The 21,434-nt window shown below is 26.5% G+C and overlaps 1 long non-coding RNA gene across 3 annotated transcripts in view; it reads right to left on the reverse strand.

Annotated features, from left to right (window-relative positions):
• The window catches only part of LOC109840297, a 38,343-nt gene extending 17,625 nt beyond the window's left edge, over positions 1-20,718 (reverse strand). For 2 of the 3 annotated variants that reach the window (XR_002246855.1, XR_002246854.1), the window contains exons 1-2: positions 20,433-20,715; positions 20,276-20,354 (exon numbers count right to left, since the gene is read on the reverse strand). This is a non-coding gene — a long non-coding RNA (uncharacterized LOC109840297). Of the gene's footprint in view, positions 1-20,275; positions 20,355-20,432 lie in introns of all 3 variants that reach the window. The other variant, XR_002246856.1, reaches the window with a different exon arrangement.

Here is a 21,434-nt window from a genome sequence, read left to right on the forward strand (position 1 = left end):
TATATCGCGCCTAAGTTACCTGGGTATTGCTAAAATGGAGCTGGACCAGTACCCGTACGGGACGTGTCGTACCCGCACCTGTACTCAACACTTCGTGTACACTCCTTAAATATATGCACATATTTATTCACACCACTCAATTATACAACGCATGTTTAATTTAAGACGCTCGTCATAAACTTTTTGGATATATATCATACACTTCACATCCATTTTTGTAACTTGTTAGATAAAACTTGAGTTCGTTTCAGCCTCAAGAACTGCAATGTAAAAGGGTCGTTTACATAGCTCAGGACTATGATTATATCCTATGAGTTTCAGTCATGTTCCCGTACCACACCTTTCACAAATTTGTTCTCATACCCGCACCCGTACCTACACCCATATCGGTGCAACTTAGCATTGTACCAATAGGCTCACACTTCCGGGGTGTGACAATAGGGAAAATTGTAAAAAACATCGTAAAATGTCAACAAAGCAAAAGCATCATTAAGGCGAATTGTTTGGAAATTTTTCTTAAAAGGTTAAAAGTACAAAATTATAGTAAAATGTCTTCAAAAATAAATATCTATAGAATCCAAGGCTAATAAAATGAAAATAAAAACATGTAAAAATGGTGATTGCAGTTATGTAAAAGTTATTTTAAAACATAAAATAATTAAGAAGATTTTAAGATTAATACTTTTAGAGTACGAAAACTAAGCAAAATAATAAAGTGAAATATATTTGAAAGCTATTGAGCTTGAAAACTTGAAAATTCTGAAAAACTTGAACTATGAAACTTGAAAACTTTAAGAAATTGTAAAGTTTGAAATCATTTGAAAACTAATGCGAAGTTTTAAGAGCTATGGCAATAACCATTGGAAATTAAAATAATTGATAGTATAGTAAAATGTTTTAAGTCTCAAATTTTGAAAACATTAAAGTGAAAAAATTCTTTAAAAACAGGAAAGCTTTAAAAAGTTGAGAAATCAAAAAGTATAAAGAAAGTGAAAATATGTGAAATGGACAATGTTTTACAACTTGGAAAGTACGAAAACTTAGAAAAGATTAAGAATTTTTTTTAAATAAGCATGATTAAAAAACTTAAAAAGTTATGAAAACCTTTAAAAAGTTCAAAAAAGAACAAAAACTTGAGTTTGAGAAGTTGTAAAGCTTGAAATTACAGTGCTTGTACGGTTGTTTTTTTTATCCCTTACTTTAGCCCAATCCTGCGAAATAGAAGAACCGTTCATGAAAAAGTGTGACCCGATTTTTTTATCCCTTACTTTAGCCCAATCCTGCGAAATAGAAGAACCGTTCATGAAAAAGTGTGACCCGAAGCCGCACTTTTCACTTGAGTATCATTCCTTCTAACCCGATCCAAGCTTAACTTCACATCTTTCATTTATTCCAAGTCAGTTCACCCTTTCTTTGCCCCGGAGAAAGGGCATGGTGATGCAATTCCATAGATCTAACAAAAGCTCTGAAATCTCAACAAAAGTTTGAAAATTCAAAAAGTTTTGAAAATTAAAGTGTGAGAAATTCGAGATTTTGAAACGTCTAATAAATTGGAACATTTGCATGCTCCAAGCGAAATATAAAACAAGTCAACAATATTAAAGTGAAAAAAAAGATACTTGAAAAACTTAAATAGTTATGAAAACTTTAAAATGGTTTAAGAAATTGAAAACTTGGAAATGTGGAAAGTTAGAGAATTAAAGTGTACGAAATTGGAATGTTTGAAAGCTAAACGAATTGTAAAACAAGCCGACTATGTTAAAGTGAAAAAAAGATATTTGAAAACCTTACAAAGTCATGAAAATCTAAAAAAGGTGTAAGAAATTGAAAAAATTTGAAAATTAAAGTGAAATGTCGAAAAAGCTTGAGAAATTAGAAAGAATGAAGAAAAAGAAAATATGTGAAAATGGAAAGAGTTGGAGATATTGTAAAGTTTGGAAAAAATATAAATATGTAAAAATGGTATATGAAAAAATGGAAAAATTCGTTTAATTAGTTAAAACTATTGAAAACTTAGAAAAGACTAAGACTTTTTTTAAAAATATGAAAGCACCAGAAACTAGAAAGTTCAAAAATTTTACAGAAATGTAAAAAGAATTTGAGTATATCGAAGTTTGGAAACATAAAAAAAACGTTTTGAGAAAACATTTAAAGTTATGAAATTCAGAAAAAGATTTGAACAATTAAAAATTAAAAATATAAAAATGTTGAAAATATGTAAAAAGGGAAAAATGTCTGCGAAATTGAAAAGTTTGAAGACACGATAGTTGAGAAATTGGAAAGTTTGCAATGTAAATCTAAAAATGGTTATTGAGAAAAGTTTGAAGACACGATAGTTGAGAAATTGGAAAGTTTGCAATGTAAATCTAAAAATGGTTATTGACAATGTGGGGAACCTGTTTTGATTATTTAAACCGTTAAAACCTTATGAAGATTAACACTATTTCTCTAAAATATGAAAACTAGAAAATAATTTTAAAGTTCGCAAAGTTTGAAAATTAAAGTATGATAAATTTGAACGTCTGAAACATTTGAAAGCTACGCGAAATGCATAACGAGTCAACTATATTAAAGAGAAAAAAAGGTATTTGAAAACCTTTTTAAGTTTTGAAAATTTATAAAAAGTTTAAAAATGTGGTAAGTTTGAAAAAGTTGAGAAATCAGAAAGTTTGAAGAAAGTAAAACTATGTAAAAATGGAAAGAGTTCGACAAATTGGAATGTTTGAATATGGATAAAAGATTAAGAATTTTTAAAAAATTACAGAAATGTGAAAAAGATCTTGAGAATTTGTAAAGCTTTAAAATTTAAGTGAAATGTCAAAAAAGTTTGAAATTTTGGAATTGTAAAGCATTAAAATTAAAGTGAAATGTCAAAAAAGTTTGAAATTTTGGAATTGTAAAGCATTAAAATTAAAGTGAAATGTCAAAAAAATTTGAAAATTTTGAAAATTAAAGTATGTGAAATTGGAATGTTTGAAAAGTATAAGAAATTGGAACCTTTGAGAGCTTGGCAACATGTAAAACAAGTCAACTAAGTTTGAAAATTAAAGAGAAAAGATAGAAAAGTCTAACAGATCGAAAAATTTAAAAGTTAAACTATGAGAAATTAGAACATTCGGAAAGTATAAGAAATCAGAACACTTGAAAACTAAGAGAAATGTAAAACAAGTCAACTATGTTAAAGTAAAAAAAGAAAAAAATATTTGCAAACCTTATAACCTTATGAAAACTTGAAAAACGTTTAAGAAATTGGAAAGTTTAAAAAATTAAAATGATATGTCAAAAAAGTGAAAAACTTTAAAAATTATAAAAATTAAAGTATGATACATCAGAACATTTGAAAAGTATGAGAAATTAGAACGTTTGTATGAGAAAGTGGAACATTTAAAAGCTAAGTGAAATGTTTAACAAGTCAACCACATAAAAGTGAACGAAATACAACAGCAGCAGCAACAACAACAACAAAGCCTCTATCGCAAGAAGTTGGAGAAAAAATTGAAAAAGTTTGAAAATTATTGTGAAATGTCAAAAGAGTTTGTGAAATTGGACGTTTAGAAAGTTGAAAAGAAGTTTTATAGTTTAAACCAATGAAAACTTTTCAAGATTACTTCATTTTCTATAAAACATGAAACTTAAAAACAATTTGAAATTTTGGAAAGTTTGAAAACTAAAGCAAAAGAAATAGGAACGTTTGAAAAGTATGCGAAATTGGAATGTTTGAAAGGTAAGCTAAATGCAAAACAAGTTAACTATGTTAAAGTGGGGAAAAGAAGATATTGAGGAGCCTTATAGAATTATGAAAACTAGAAAAAAGTTCAAGAAATTGGAAAGTTGGAAAATTAAAGTAGAATGCCAATGAAGAAAGTGAAAACATGTGAAAATGAAAAGAATTTGACAAATTGGAAAGTTCGAAAGCTTAGAAAAGACTAAGTAATTTTAAAGATATTACGAAAACTTAAAAAGGGTTTGAGAAACTTTGGAAAGAAGTTAGAGAAAACATTTAAAGTTGTGAAAACTTGAAAAATCTTGAAATGTAAAAATTTTAAAATGTCAAAAGGCTTCAAAAATTAAAAAGTTTGAAAAAAATGTAAATATGTAATAAAAAACAGAAAAGAGTTTGGAAAAATGGATGTTTAAAATATTTGAAAATATGTAAAAATAGGAAGAGTTTGAGAAATTGAAAAGTTTGAAATGTAAATATCTAAAATAGCCTATGAAAAAGTGGGAAACCTACTTGTATAATTTCAACTGTTGAAATCATTTGAATATTAAAACTTTTTTCTATAAAATAATAAAAGACCTACTTGTATAATTTCAACTGTTGAAATCATTTGAATATTAAAACTTTTTTCTATAAAATAATAAAAGCCTGAAAACAATTTGAAATTTTGGAAAGTTCGAAAATTAAACCATGAGAAATGGGAAAGTTTAAAAAGTGTGGGAAATTGGAACCTTTGAGAGCTAAGTGAAAATGCGAAATAAGACTACTATGTTCATGTGAAAGAAAAAGGTATTTGAAAACCTCATAAAAATTTGAGAACTTTAAAGAAACTTGAGAAATTAAAAAGTGAAATGTCGAAAAAAGTTGAGAAATCAGAAAGTTTGAACAAAGTGAAAATATGTGAAAATGGAAAGAGTTTGACAAATTGGAATGTTTGAAAACTTAGAAAAGTTTAAGACTTTTTCCAAAATATTATGAGAAGTTAGAAAATCAGAAAGAAAATATAACTAAATAAAATGGTATTTGAAAATACACAACAAATTAAGACTTTTTTGAAGAAATATGAAACATGAAAAGTAATTAAGGAATTGGAAGTTTGGAAAGTATAAGGAAATGTTAAAGGCGTTTGAAAAAATGGATGCTTCAAAACTTTTAAATAAAAGTTTTGAGACAACATGCAAAAATTTAAGAACACTTGCAAAAGTTTGAAAATTCAAAAATTATAAAGTTGAAAATGTCAAAAGGCTATAGATATTGGAAATTTTGAAAAAAAAATGTAATTATATAAAAATGTAAAGGACTTTTGAAAATGGGAAGTTTGAAAATTTTGAAAATATGTAAAAAGGTAAAAATTAGAGAAATTAAAAGGTTTGAAACATAAATATCTAAAAATGACATTTAAAAAATGTATGGAAACCCGTTTTTATTGTTTAAATCGATGAAAAGTTTTCAAGATAAATTCTTTTTCTATAAAACATGAAACTTGAAAACAATTTGAAACTTCATAAAGTTTGAGAGCTAAAGCGTAAGAAATTGGAATGTTCCAAAAATTAGATAAATTGGAACATTTAAAAGCTAAGCTAAATGCTAAATAAATTAGATGTTAAAGTGGTTAAAAAAATATATTTAAAAACCTTATTGGTTATGAAAACTAAAGAAATTTAAGAAATTGGAAAGTTTAAAAATTAAAGATATTACGAAAACTTTGAACAGAGCGAAAATATGTGAAATATGAAAAGAGTTTCATAAATTGTAAAGTTTGAAAACTTAGAAAAGATTAAGAAATTTTAAAGATATTACGAAAACATGAGAAGGGTTTGACAAAGTGAAAGCTTGAATATAAAAGTGAAACGACAAAAAAGTATGAAATTTTAGAATGATTAAAAATTAAAGTAAATTTAGAACATTTAAAAATTAAAGTATGAAAATTGGAAGCATTTGCAAGCTAAGCGAAATGAAAGCTTGAAAATGGTTTGAAATTTAAAAATGTCAAGTTTCAGAAACTGGAAAGTTTCAAAATATGTATACACGTAAAAATGGAAGTGTTTGGGAAATTCAAAAGTTTGAAAAAATTGAAAATCGACAAAATGTAGAGAGTTTTCTAAATTGGAAAGTTTGAAAAAATTGAAAAAAATAAAAATATCTAAAAATAGAATTTGAAATCATGAGAAACCTATTTTTACAATTTAAAGCGTCAAAAACTTTTGAAGATTTAAAACTTTTTCTTAAAAATATATAAACTAGAAAACGACTCAAAATTTTAGAAATTTTGAAAATCAAAGTATGTGAAACTAGAATATTTCAAAAGTATGTGAATTTGAAAGCTTTGAGGGCTAAGCGAAATGCAAAAAAAAGTCAACTATGTTAAAGAGAAAAAACAGATATTTGACAGACTTATAGACTTATGAAAGTAGTTGTGAAATCAGAAAGTTTGAAGTGAAAATATGTGAAAATGGAAAGAGTTTAACAAATTGGATTTGCAAAATGAAAAGGCTAGAAACTAGAATTTTAAAAAATATATATATAAATATGTATATATATATATGTAAAAAAATATTTAAAATACGAAAAAGTAAATTTGATTGAAAACATAGAAAATATTAGGACATATATAAAAAGTAAGAAAACATGAAAAAACGTTGAGAAATGTAAAAGTTTGAAAATTTTTGGGAAATGTCAAAAGAGTTTGAAAAAATTGGAAGTTTAGGAACTTGAAAAGAAGTTAGAGAAAAGTAAAGTTGTGAAAACTTGCAAAAGTTTGAAATTTAAAAAGTTTAAAATATCAAAAAGTTTTCAAAAATTAAAATGTTTGAAATGTTTGAAAAAATGTAAAAATGCAAGAGCACTTGGGAAAAGGAAATGTTTAAAATATTTGAAAATATGTAAAATGGAAAGAGTTTCAGAAATTGGAAAGTTTAAAATGTAAATATTTAAAATAGCCTTTGAAAAATTGGGAAATGTACTTGTATAATTTAAACCATTGAAATCTTTTAAAGATTAAAATTTTTTACTACAAAATAAGAAAACATAAAAACAATTTGAAATTAGGGAAGTTATAAAGTTAAACTATGAAAAATTGGAATGTTTGAAAAGTATGGGAAATTGGAACATTTAAAAGCTAAGTGAAATGCGAAACAAGTCAACTATGCTAAAGTAAAAAAAAGGTATTTGAAAATCTTATAAATTTTGAAAACGGAAAATATAATAAGAAATTGGAAAGTACATGTTGAAAGAAGACGAGAAATTAGAAAGTTTGAAGAATGTGAAAATATGTGAAAATGGAAAGAGTTTGACAAATTGGAAAAGTTTCAAAGCATAGAAAATATTAAGACATTTTCAAAATATTACAAAAACTTGAAAATAGTTTGAGAAGTTAGAAAATTTGAAAGAAAATGTAAATAAGCAAAATGATAATTGAAAACACAGAAAAGATTAAGACTATTTTTAAGAAATATGAAACATGAAAAGTGTTTAAGGGATTGGATTGAAAACACAGAAAAGATTAAGACTATTTTTAAGAAATATGAAACATGAAAAGTGTTTAAGGGATTGGAAGTTGGAAAGAATAATGAAATGTCAAATTTTTAAGAAATATGAAACATGAAAAGTGTTTAAGGGATTGGAAGTTGGAAAGAATAATGAAATGTCAAATGAGTTTTAGAACTTGGATGTTTGGAAACTTAAAAAAAAAAGTTTATAAAAATCTTGCAAAGTTATGAAAACTTGAAAAGTTTGAAAATTAAAAAACTTAAAACGTTGTAAACGTCAAAAAGTTTTTGATATTGGGAAGTTTAAAAAATGTAATTAAATAAAAATGCAAAAGAGTTTGAAAATTTTAAAAATATGTAAAAAGGTAAAAGAGTTTGAAAAATTGAAAGGTTTGAAATGTAAATATCTAAAAATGGCATTTAAAAATGCATACGAATCTAATTTTATAGCTTAAACGGATGAAAACTTTTGAAGATTAATCCTTTTTCTATAAAATATGAAACTTGAAAACTATTTAAAATTTTGGAAAGTTTGAAAACTAAAGCATAAAAGATTGGAACGTTTGCTAAGCAAAATGCAAAACAAGTTAACTACGTTAAAGTGAAAAAAAAAGTTATAATTAAGAACCTTAAGAGTAACAAAAAATTGAAAAAATTTTAAGAAATTGGAAAGTCTGAAAACTAAAGTAGAATGCCAAAAATATATAAGAAAACAAAAAGTTCAAAGAGAGTGAAAATATGTAGAAATGAAAAGAGTTTGATAACTTAGAATATTTGAAAAACATAGAAAAGATTATAAGAAATTTTAAAGATATTATGAAAACTTGAAAAAGGTTTTTGAAAGTGAAAGCTTGAAAATAGAAGTGAAATATCAAAAAAGTTTAAAATTTTGGAACGTTTAAAAATTAAAGTATGAAAAATGGGAACGCTTGAAAGCTAAGCGAAATGAAAAGTTGATAGTTTGAAATTAAAAAATGTCAAAAAGTTTCAAAATATGTACATACGTATAAAGAGAAAAGAGTTCGGGAAATTTAAAAGTTTGAAAAAAAATTAAAAATAGTTAGAAGGTAGAGAGTTTGATAAATTGGAAAGTTTGAAAAAACTAAAAATATGAAAAAAAAAGAAAATATCTTAAAAAGGAATTCAAACTTGCGAGAAACCTATTTTTAAAATTTAAAGTGAAAATATGCAAAAATGGAAAGAGTTTGATAAATTGGAAAGTTCAAAATTTTAGAAAAGATTAAGAGGTTTTCAAAAAAAAAATCATGAAAACTTTAAAATAGTTTGACAAGTTAAAAATCTAAAAGAAAATGAAAATAAGTAAACTTGTATTTGAAAATGCAAAAAAAAAGTTAGTTTATTTATTTCAACTATTCAAAACATTGAAAAAATTAAGAGTTTCTTAAGAAATATGAAACATGAAAAGTGTTTCAACAATTGGAAGTTCAGAAATTATAGCGAAATGCTAAAGGAGTTTGAGAAATTGGAAGTTTGGAAACTAAAAAAAAATTAAGGCAACTTGTAAAGTTACGAAAACTCAAAATACTTAAAAAATTCAAAATTTTAAAAAGCTAAAAATGTCAAAAAGTTTTAGATATTACAATGCTCGAAAATTGTAATTTATATAAAAATGGAAAAGAGTTTGCGAAATTGGAAAGTTGGAAATTTTGAAAATATGTAAAAATGGAAAGAGTTAAAGAAATTGAAAGGTGTGAAACGTAAATATCTAAAAATGATAACTGAAATTGCATGGAAACCTATTTTTATAGTTTAAACTGATGAAAATTTTAAGATAAATTCTTTTTCTATAAAATATGAAACTTGAAAATAGTTTGAAAATTAGGAAAGTTTGAGAACTAAAACATAAGAAATTGAAACGCCTGGAAAGTAAGAGAAATTGGAACATTTGGAAACTAAGCGAAATGCAAAACAAGTTATCTATGTTGAAGTGAAAAACAAGATATTTAAGAACCTTGTAGTCAAGAAAACTTGAAATAAGTTTAAGAAATTGGAAAGTTTAAAAATTAAAATAAAATATAACAAATATATAAGAAATTTAAAAAAGAGTTTGATATATTGAAAATATGTGAAAATAAAATATAAGAAAGTTCGAACAAAGTGAAAATATGTGAAAATAAAAAAGTGGTATATTGAAAAGTTTGAAAACTTAGAAAAGATTAAGAAATTTAAAAAAATATGAAAACTTGAACAGGGTTTGTGAAGATAAAAGTGAAAGGTCAAAGAAGTTTGAAAATTGCAACATCTAAAAATTGAAGTATGAAAAATTGGAACTTTTGAAAGATACGAGAAATGAAAACTTGAAAATGGTTTGAAATTAAAAAAGTTTCAAAATACATATATACATAAAAACGAATAAGAGTCTGGGAAATTTGAAAGTTTGAAAAATGAAATTAGGTAAAAAGTAGAGAATTTGAGAAATTGGAAAGTTTGAAAAATTGAAAATATGAAAAATTGAAATATAGCTATTAAAATGGAATTTGAAATCGTGAGAAACCTATTTTTATAATTTAAACCATCTAAAACTTTTGAAAATTAAAACTTTTTCTATAAAATATAAAAAGTTGAAAACAGCTTAAAAATTAGGGAAGTTTCAAAATTACAATATGAGACATTAGAACATGCCAAAAGTACAAGAAATTGGAACATTCGAGAGCTAAGCGAAATGCCAAAAAAGTTTGAAAAATATTATAAATGTCAAAAGCGTTTTAGAAATTGGATGTTCAGAAACTTGAAAAAAAAAGTTAAGATAATTTTAAAGTTGTTAAAACTTGTATGGAATTTAAAATTTTAAAACTTGTATGGAATTTAAAATTTCAAAAATTTCAAAAAGTTTCAAAAATAAAAAAGTTTGAAAAAAATGTATACATGTAAACATGAAACAGAGTTTGGAAAATTGGAAAGTTTAAAATTTTTGAAAATGTGTAAAATTGGAAAGAGTTTGAAATATAGGAAAATTTGAAATGAAAATATCTAAAAAGAGTCATTTGAACAAGTCGGAAATCTACTTACATAATTTAAACCGTTGAAATCTTTTGAAGATTAATTTTTTTTTATATAAAATAAGAAAACTTAAAAACTATTTGAAAATTTGGAAAGTGTGAAAATTAAATTATGAGAAATTGGATAGTCTAAAAAGTATGGGAAATTGGAACATTTGAAAGCTAAGCAAAAAGCAGAACAAGTCAAGTATGTTAAAGCGAAAACAAGGTATTTGAAAACCATATAAGGTTTTGAAAACTATTTTTTTTAATTAAGAAATAGGAAAGTGAAATTATTAAAAATGGAAAGAGTTTGACATATTGGAAAGTTTGAAAACTTAGAAAAGATTCTGACTTTTTCAAAAAATATTACGATAACTTGAAAATAGTTTGATAAATTAGAAATCTAAAAATGTAAACAAGTAAAATGGCATTTAAAATATAGAAAAGTTCGTTTATTAATTTAGACAATTGAAAACATAGAAAAGACTAAGACTTTTTTAAGAAATATGAAACATGACAAATGTTTTAGAAATTGGAAGTTTGGAAAGTATAGCGAAATATCAACGATGTTTGAGAAATTGTAAATTTGGAAACTCCAAAAAAAAAAGTTTGAGACAACTTGACAACTTGTGAAGTTATGATAGCTGCAAAATTTTCAAAAAGCCGAAAATGTCAAAAAGCTTTAGATATACTAAAGTCCAAAAAATGGAACTATATAAAAATGGAAAAGAGTATGCAAAATTGAGAAGTTTGCAAATTTTGAAAATATAGTAAAGTCAAGAAAAAGATATTAAAGAACCTTATAGAGTTATGAATACTTGAAAAAGTTTATGAACCTTATAGAGTTATGACAACTTGAAATAAGTTTAAGAAATTGAAAAGTTCGAAAATTAAAGTGAAATGTCAAAAAAAATCTAAGGAAAAGGAAAGTGTGAAGAAAGCAAAAATATGTGAAAATGAAAAGAGTTTGATAAATTGGAAAGATTGAAAACTTAGCAAGGTTAAGAAATTTTTAAAAAAGTACAAAATTTTGATAAGGGTTTGAGAAGTTGTAAAACTTGAAAATAAAAGTGAAATGTCAAAAAGTTTAAATTTTAGAATGTTTAAAAAATTAAAGTATTGAGAAATTGGAACATTTTGAAATATAAGCTAAATGAAATCTTGAATGAAATTAAAAATTGCCCAAAATTTTCAGAAATTGAAAATTTCAAAAATATGCATATACATGTAAAGATGGAAAAAAACTTTGGGAAATTCGAAAGTTTGAAAATTTGAAAATAGGTCAAATGTAAAGAGTTCGGAAATTAGAAAGCTCACAAATTTGAAAATATGGAAAAAAAAAGGAAATATATCTATAAAATGGAAATTGAAATCGTGTGAAATAATATTTGAAAATTGTATTTGAAAATACAAAAAAGTGTTTTAGGAAATTTAGATAATATAGAATAGCTAGTTTATTTATTTTAAACCATTGAAAACATTGAAAGAAATATGAAACATGAAAAGTGCTTTAGGAATTGGAAGTTTGGAAATTATACCGAAATGTCAAAGAAATTTGAGAAATTGAAAGTTATGAAAGTTTAAAAAAAGTTTTGAGACAACTTGTAAAGTTATGAAGACTTGAAAAGTTTGAAAATTCAAAATTTTAAAAAGCTAAAAATGTTAAAAAGTTCTAGATATTCGGAAAGTTAATGTAAATATATTAAAAAAAGAGTTTATGATATTTGTAAGTTTGAAATATTTTGAAGTACGTAAAAATAGAAAGAGTTAAGAAATTGAAATGCTTGAAATGTAATATCTAAAAATGTCATTTGAAAATGTGGGGAACCTATTTTTATAGTTTAAACTGATGAAAACCTTTGAAGATTAATTCTTTTTCTATAAAATATGCACTTGTAAACAGTATGAAAATTTGTAAAGATTGAAAACTAGAAATTTGAATATTTGAAAGCTAAGTGAAATGCAAACCAAGTCAATTATGTTAAAGAAACCTTATAAAGTTATGAAAACTATAAAAGTTTAAGAAATTGGAAAATTTTGAAAATTAAAGTAAGATGCAAAAAAAAGTTGAAAAATCATAAAGTTTGAAGAAACTAAAAATGTGAAGATGGTGTTTGAAATTTTCAAAGAGGCTATATTAGGTTGGACTAAGTATTTTGTAAAGAGGACTGGTGTTTGAAATTTTCAAAGAGGCTATATTAGGTTGGACTAAGTATTTTGTAAAGAGGACAAAATTATGTAGTAGTAGTGAAAGTAGTATAAAGAAAAATAGGTTGGACTAAGTATTTTGTAAAGAGGACAAAATTATGTAGTAGTAGTGAAAGTAGTATAAAGAAAAACCCTTTTGTATCCAAGAGAAGTTGTTTCTACAATTTGATTCTCTATAGGTTGGTTTTACTCAACTTAATTTCTCTACTACTTCAATCCCATACAACTTCATTACTCTACTCCTTCATATTTTACAAGCACTTCCTCGTGGGGTATTTACAGACACCATGAGGTGCTTCCATAACCTCCTCCTTCTACACATAACAATCTACATGATTGACACCATGAGGTGCTTCCATAACCTCCTCCTTCTACACATAACAATCTACATGATTATTCTTACGCACTTCTAGAAAACACTCTAAAAGCATCATCCTCCTTCTACACATAACAATCTACATGATTATTCTTACGCACTTCTAGAAAACACTCTAAAAGCATCTATTGACTCCTCTAGATACAATTTTCTTATAACAAACTATGTTTCTCTGGAACATTCTATATTTCCCAAAAAGATTTCACTCCCTAGAAACTTCTACTTAACCAATAACATATTTCCCAAATTATGTTTAATCTCCAACACTTCCCCTTAAACTTAACTTGCTGAGTCCCCAACATATCTTCAACTTGTAGGCATCGAAGTTGGCAAGTCATTTTTAGGCTAATGGAGATAATCGTCAATCATCTTGTTCTTCAAAATCTTGTTGAATGGAATGAAGCATAAAGTTGATTACTTTTTAGATGATGTCTGACCAAAGTAATTAGAAGTCTCCTTAGATGTTGATTTTCTTTTGCCACATGGCTTAATTTGACTCCTTAGCACCACCTCGTTATCCTTCCCAGTTGTCTTAACTCTTTCATAAAACTTTTTATGACTCTCGATTTTTCAATTAACCTTTCTTTTTAGCATTTTCTTCTACCATGCCTCCTTTTATATTTTGTTTTATAGTAAGCAAAAGTATGCATGCCTTTACCTCCAAGTCAACGTCTTTGGGTTTCAACCATTCCTTGAATATATCTTGATGGTTATCTTGATCCTCTTCTTTTCTTCTACAATTCATAGGTATGTTGGTGCCATGGAGCTCCCCAGCAAGGCATGAGGAGTTAGGACTGGTTTCGAAGTTGCCATCACGTTTCACATCGATTTCTTCTGTTATAATCATGTTCTGATCTTTTTCTTCTTGCTTCTAAATGTTATGCTCCTAAACATGTTCAAATTTAGCCAAAAACTCTTCCTCAAGCGCTTGACTTTCTTTAGCTTCCTTCTTTTCTTCATTCAACTCTTCACTTCCTATAGTTATCTTTTTTATCTTCTTTAGCTTCCTTCTTTTCTCCATTCAACTCTTCGGTTTCTATCGTTATCTTTTCTATCTTTAAAGTTTTAATTTGTTATGGTACCTTATCTTTCTTTTCTAGTTCTTCATGAACTTTCTTCACCATATTCTATACTCACTTCTTTGATCAAATAGGTTATGATACTGTCAACTAGATTTTCCATGATGAAGTTAGCTCTTCTCCTTTGCTTTTAGGAGAGTTTTAACTAAAGTGATTGTACCTTCTGTAGCTAAAGAACTAATTTTGAAATCTTTACTCTAGGAAGTATTCTCCACATCTTCCTCAAGCATCTCATCCTGTTCATCTACGTCCTCAAACAAATGATCATTCGCGATTTGCTTCATTCCCTTGATGTTCATGGTTTCGTTCGTTCATTCGTAACTCATGTGCTTACAGAGTACGTTGTAGCTCTTCAATCGATATTTGGGAGAAATCTTTAGATTCTTCAATTACAGCAACCACATAATCAAACTTGGGGACTAGCACTCTTACTATCATGTCCATTATTCTAACATCATCAAGAGCTTCACCATTTCTATTTAATTGGTTTGTAACTGTTTGTAGTCTATTAAAGTAATCCGAGATACTCTCTGGCTTTTATCTTTTAAGTTTTCAAACTTTGCTCTTAAAGCTTGAAGGCACACTTATCTTGCTCTGATGACACCTTGTTAGGCTGTCTTCAAAATCTCCCATGCATGTTTAGAAAATTTTGCGCGTCGAATACCTTCTCAAATCTGGCCTCGTCTACTCCTCAATATATGAAGAATGTAGCTTTTTTATCTTTCTTCTTGTGCTTCTTCAACTTGCTCTTTTAATCATTTGTCACAGCTACTTCAACATTAGTTGATTTTGGTTCAATATATCCATTCTTTACAATCTCCAATAAGTATTGCGAGGCGAACAAGACTCTCATGCGAATACTCCAATTGTCATCGTTGACCTTCATCAGGTTTGGGATTTAGGGCTAGATCAAATTCGCCATCTCGTACACAAGCTTCTATATGAAGGTGGATGGATTGAACACTGCTCTGATACCACTTTGCTAGAAATTTTAGGATAGGCTACTTTTAGGTGGACTAAGTATCTTGTAGAGAGGATGCGATTGTAAAGGAATAGTAAAAGTAGTATGGAAAAAAAATATGTGTATAAGAGAGAAGTTGTAGAGGTTAATACAACTTAGATTCTCTATAACTTGGTTGCACTCAACTTAATTTCTCTACTACTTTATTCTTGTACACACTACTCCTTTATACTATACAAGCACTCCATCATGGGGTATTCATGGTGCTTCCATAACATTCTTCTTCAATACATAATAATCTTCATGACTATTCTTACACACTTCTAGAAGAGTCATGACGCATCCGTAACAAATTCTTATGAAAAACTTAGGGCACTCCAAAATATTCAATAATTCCGAAAAAAAAGTTTCACTCTCTAGAAACTTCTACTTAACCAATATTACATATTTCCAAGATTAAATTCAATCCCTAGCAAAGAAAAGAATTTCACAAATTAGAAAGATTGGATATATATATATATAGAGAGAGAGAGAAACTTATGTCAACTTAAGTCGACCATCCACCAAAGTTTATATCCATTGATGATACCTAGAGATCCGTGCATCATATGAACGTGCATCATATGAAGAGACTTTTCATCAATGGATAAAAACTTTGGTGAATGGTCCACTTAAGTTGACATAAGTTTTTCTATATATATACAAAAACGGTATTTGAAAATACAGAAAAAACTAGTTAAATACCTTTGAAACCTTAGAAAATATTAAGAAGAGTTTGAGAGATTGGAAGTATGGAAGACTAAAAAAAAGGTTTGAGAAAACTTTTAAAGTTATGAAAACTTTTTAAGTTACGAAAACTTTTAAAGATTAAAACATTTTCAATAAAATTTTTGAAGATTGAAACCACAAAAAACTTTTGAACACTAAGACTTCTTCAATAAAATATGAAAACTTGAATACAGTTTGAAATTTTGGAAAGTTTGAAACTTAAAAAGTACGAGAAATCGAAACATTCCAAAGCAAAGCAAAATGCAAAATAAGTCAACTATGTTAAAGTGAAAAAAAGGATATTTGACAACCTTATAGAGTTATGAAAACTTAAAAAAGTTGAAGACATTAAAAAGTTGGAAAATTAAAATGTAAATGTCAAAAAATACCTAATAAATTAGGAAGCTTGAAGAAAGTGAAATATGTGAAAATGGACAGAGTTTGACTAATTGGAAAGTTTGAAAAGTGGAAAGAGTTGGAGAAATTGGAAAGTTAAAAAAAAGTAAATATGTATAAAAATGATAATTTAAAATACGAAAAAGTTAGTTTAATTATTTGAAACTTTGAAAACTAAGAAAAGATAAAAAGCTTGAAAATTATTGTGAAATTTCAAAAGTTTGTAAAAATTGGAAGTTTGGAAACTTGAAAAAAAAAAGTTTGAAAAACTTGAAAAAGTTTGAAATTTAAAAATCTAAAAATGTCAAAATGTTTGAGAAATTAAAAAGTTTGAAAAAAAAATGTAAAAATATTTAAATGAAAATAAGTTTGGAAATTGAAAAGTTTAAAAATTTTGAAAATATGTAAAAATGGAAACTATTTGAAAAATTAGAAAGTTAAAATGTAAACAACGAAAAAGGGCCTTTAAAAAAGTGGGAAACCTACTATTGCAATTTAAATAGTTGAAAACTTTTCAAGATTAAAGCTTTTTTCTATAAAATAAGAAAACTAAAAAACACCTTGAAATTTAGGAAATTTTAAAATTTAAAGTATGAGAAATCAGAACATTTGAAATCTAAGCGAAATATGAAACAAGCCAACTATGTTAAATGATCAAATGGTATGTGAAAACCTTATAACACTTTGAAATTTTGAATTTGTTTGAGAATTTAAAATGTTTTAAAATTAAAGTGAAATGTCAAAATAAGTTGACAAATCAGAAAGATTAAAGAAAGTAAAAATATGTGAAAATGGAAAGAGTTTGACAAATTGGAAAGTTTAAAAACTTAGAAAAGATTAAATCTTTTTTTAAAAATTAAGAAAACTTGAAGAGAGTTTTAGAAGTTGAAAAAGTTGGCCAAAAAAAGTAAATTAGTAAAATGGTAATTGAGAATATGAAAAAGCTAGTTTATTTATTTAAACCATTGAAAATCTAGAAAAGATTAAAACTTGTTCAAAAAATATGAAAATAAGAAAAAAGTTTGAGAATTGGAAAGTTTGGAAATTATAGTGAAATGTCAAAGGAGTTTGAGAAACTTGAAGTTAGGAAACTTAAAAAAATGGAGACAACTTGTAAAGTTATGAAAACTTGAAAAAGTTTGAAAAAACTGTAATATGTAAAAATTAGAAAATTTTGGGGAAATTGGAAAGTTTGAGAAAATTGAAAATATGTTAAACGGATGAGTTACATTTGAAAAGTTTTAAATGAAAATAACTAAAAATGACATCTGAAAATGTAAGTACGTAAAAGTGGTATTTGAAATATGGAAAAGTTAGAAAACATTAAGAAACAATTGAAAAAATAGAAAAAACTAAGACTTCAAAAAAATATATGAAAACTAGAAAAAGTTAGAAAAGACTAAAACTTGTAAAGTTATGAAACTTGAAAAAGTTTGAAAATTAAAAAATTTTAAAATGTCAAAAAGTTTTAGAAATTGAAAAGTTTAAAAAAATGTAAATACATAAAAATGGAATTTGAAAATGTGAAAACTCCTATTTTCATAGTTTAAACCCATCAAAGATTAAAACTTTTTCTATAAAATATGAAAACTTGAAAATGGTTTGAAAATTTGGAAAGTTAAAAAGTATAAGAAATTGGAATGCTTCAAAAGTATGAGAAATTGGAACATTTGAGAGCAAGCAAAATGTAAAAAAAATACAAAGATTTTACAAATTGGAGACTTTGAAAAATGGAAAGAGTTTGAGAAATTGGAACATTTGAACAAAAAAAAGTAAATATGAAAAAATAGTATTTGAAAATACGGAACTGGAAACATAGAAAAGGTTAAACACTTTTATTTAAAAAAAAAAGTAAAACATGAGAAGTGTTTGAGAAATTGGAATGTTTGAAAATTATTGCGAAATGTCAACAGAGTTTGTAGAAATTGGAATTTTGGAAAGTTAAAAAAAATTAAAATATGTAAAGATGGAAAGAGTTTGAGAAATTGGAAAGTTTAAAATGCAAATATCTAAAAAGGGCGTCTAAAAACGTGGAAAACCTAGTTTTATAATTTAAACCATTGAAAAAGATTAAAACTTTTCTCAATAAACTAAGAAAAATTGAAAACAATTTGAAAATTTGGAAAGTTTCAAAATTGAACTATTGAGAACTGGAACGTTTGACAAGTATAGAAATTGGAACATTTGAAAGCTATGTGAAATGCAAAACAAGTGACTTATGTTAAAGTGAAAAAAGGTATTTGAAAACCTTATGAAGTTTTGAAAACTTAAAAAATTATGAAATTGAAAAGTAAAACGTCAAAAAAAAGGCCTAAACATCAGAAAAATGTGAATAAAGTTAAAATATGTGAAAATGAACAAAGTTTGACAAGTTGGAATGTTTAAAAACTTAGAAAAGATTAAGACTTTTTCAAAAGATATTGTGAAATTTTGAAAATAGTTTGAGAAGTTATAAAATGTGAAAAAAGATTAAGACTTTTTCAAAAGATATTGTGAAATTTTGAAAATAGTTTGAGAAGTTATAAAATGTGAAAGAAAATGTAAATAAGTAAAATGGTATTTGAAAATATGGAAAGGTTAATTTATTTATTTTAACCATTGAAAACATGGAAAAGATTTAAGACTTCTTTAAGAAATATGAAACATGAAAAGTGTTTCACGAATTGGAAGTTAGGAAATTAAATTATAGCGAAATGACAAAGGAGCTTGAGAAAATGGAAGATTGGAAACTTTAAAAAAAGTTTAAGGCAACTTGTAAAGTTATGAAAACTTGAAAAAGTTTGAATATTCAAAAATAAAAAAATCAAGAAGTTTCAATTATGGAAAGCTCAAAAAATCTAATTATATAAAAATGGAAAAGAAATTGCGAAATAGAAAAGTTAAAAAATTTGAAAATATGTAAAAGTGGAAAGAGTTAGAGAAATTGGAAGGTTTGAAATATAAATATCTAAAAATGACATTTGAAAATGCAGGAAAGCCTATTTTATAGTTTAAAATGATGAAAACTTTTTCAAGATTAATTCTTTTTCTATAAAATACGAAATTTGAAAATAGTTTGAAATTTTGGAAAGTTTAAAGCTAAATCATAAGAACTTGGAATGTTTGAAAAGTATGAGAAATTGGAACAATTGAAAGCTAAATGAAATGCAAAACAAGTCAACTATGTTAAAGTGAAAAAAAAGGTATTTAAAAACCTTATAAATTTATGAAAACTTGAAAAAAGTTGAAGAAATTGGAAAGTTAAAAATTAAAGTAAAATCTTGAAAAAAAAGTGAAGAATCATAAAGTTTGAAGAAAGTGAAAATGGAAAGACTTTGACAAATTTGAAAGTTTGAAAATGGAAAGAGTTTGAGAAATTGGAAAGTTCGCAAAAATGTAAATATGTAAAAATGGCATTTAAAAATACGGAAAGTTAGTTTAATTATTGAAACCCCATTGAAAACTTAGAAAAGATTAAGACTTTTCAAAAAAACATGAAAACATGAAAATTGTTTAAGAAATTAAAAAGTTTGAAAATTATAGTCAAATGTCAAAAGAGTTCTGAGAAATTTGATGTTTGGAAATTTAAAAAACAAAGTTTGAGAAAACTTTTAAAGTAAACTTGAAAAAGTTTGAAAATAGGATAGTTTAAATTTTTTGAATATATGTAAAAATGGAAATAGTTTGAGAAATTGGAAAGTTTGGAATGTAAATATCTATCAAACCTACTTTTTATAACATTTAAATCGTTGAAAACTTTAGAAGATTAAAACTTTCTCTACGAAATATGAAAACTTGAAAATAGTTTGAAATTAGAAAGCATGAACAAATTGAAAATATGTGAAAGTGGAAAGAGTTTAAGAAATTGGAAATTTGAAAAAAAAAATGTAAGTACGTAAAATGGTATTGGAAACAGTTATCAACTTTGCATCATAAAGAATAGGTTATTAAATTAAAATACATAACCCATAAGGCCACAATGACGTGCTCACAGAAGCAGCACAATGTGATGGCTAACCAAAGTTTTTTAATCTCAAGCAAAACAACCATCCAAGATTTTACTTAAGTTGCACTAATTACGCTTGCTAAGAAAACCAACAAACAATTAACAAGTTTGCATCAGAAAGAATAAGCGAGTTAATTAAATACATTGCCAAGGAAGGTTTTTACATCTAAAGATGACAAGTTCAAGAAATTTGATGACAGTATGTTTCTAGCTATCAACATCAGAACATGATTTCAACAGAACTGAACAAAAATAAAAAAGTTATCTTCAATTAAAGGGTCAAGATGTTACCTTTCCCAACTTTGATTTTCTTCGAAGTACTTCCCCACCATGGATCCAGCGATGGGAACTTGAGGATGGGAGAATTTACCTGCATTGATCGATCAAGGATGTAAGCCGCAGAAATTTCCAATGTACCCATAAATAGTAAAAAAAATAAGATCGTTACCTTGAAATCGCTTGAGATCAGCTCCTCTCTCACCATGGATCGTCGAATCTTTGACGATTTAGGGCAGAAAACCCTCTGCTTGAGATAGGCTCCTCTTCCGCCTTGGATCGTCGAATCTTTAACGATTTAGGGCAGAAAACCCTGGATCTCCGCGAGAATTGAGAAGATAGGGGCACCGAAAAGCTAGAGTTTTTTTTTTCTTGGGAAGAATTTGGAAGAAGAAAAGGGAGAGGAGAGGCTCGCTTAGGGTTTCGGTTTTGGGGGAAGACGAGAGATACGAAGGCCCCGCTAATCCATTTAAGCCGGTTTAAGTCGGCGTCAAGATTAAGCTAAGTAACGGTCATAATTAGGGTAATTTTCTTCTCGATTAAGTCTTAAGTTAAACCTAACTATATTTGGACGTGATTGCCGGCTGTCAAAGTTTATGCCCACTGATACGTGGGGCCACGTATTTGCAATAGGAAAGCGCACTGCCAGAGCCACCTCGATCTTCCAGAGAGTGTCGTTACGGTAATTTTCAACAACCTCAACTAGGAGGCCTTGGACTCTAATATGACGCCCCTGGTTTCAACCACAAGAGCCCACGTATTTGCAATAGTAAAAGCGCACCTAAATTGGTATATTATATATTTATGTGATAGACATGCAAGAAAAGTGTACAAATTAATAGTTATGAATCAAAGTAAAACTAAAATAGCTACGCTTTGCGGAATGCATATAAAAAAGTCCATTAATCAAGTAATCAAATATTAATGAGAATTTCCACTTTTCAAATACATGTTATCTCCTTGTTCTCTACTACAATCAGATTTTTTAAAAATTGAGAAAAAGTTTTTCAATAAAAGAATATCTATATACAATAAAAAAAAGTTTTAAAATGCAAGCAATTGAAAGTGATAATAGAAAATTAATCCAACAATGCTTCCGTAATTCCATATAATTCTAACATAAAAAGTATTTATATACATTCACATGAATCATTCATGACTCCATATTGAAATA

Source organism: Asparagus officinalis, chromosome 5 (genome assembly GCF_001876935.1).
Source record: "Asparagus officinalis chromosome 5, Aspof.V1, whole genome shotgun sequence".
NCBI lineage: Eukaryota > Viridiplantae > Streptophyta > Magnoliopsida > Asparagales > Asparagaceae > Asparagus > Asparagus officinalis.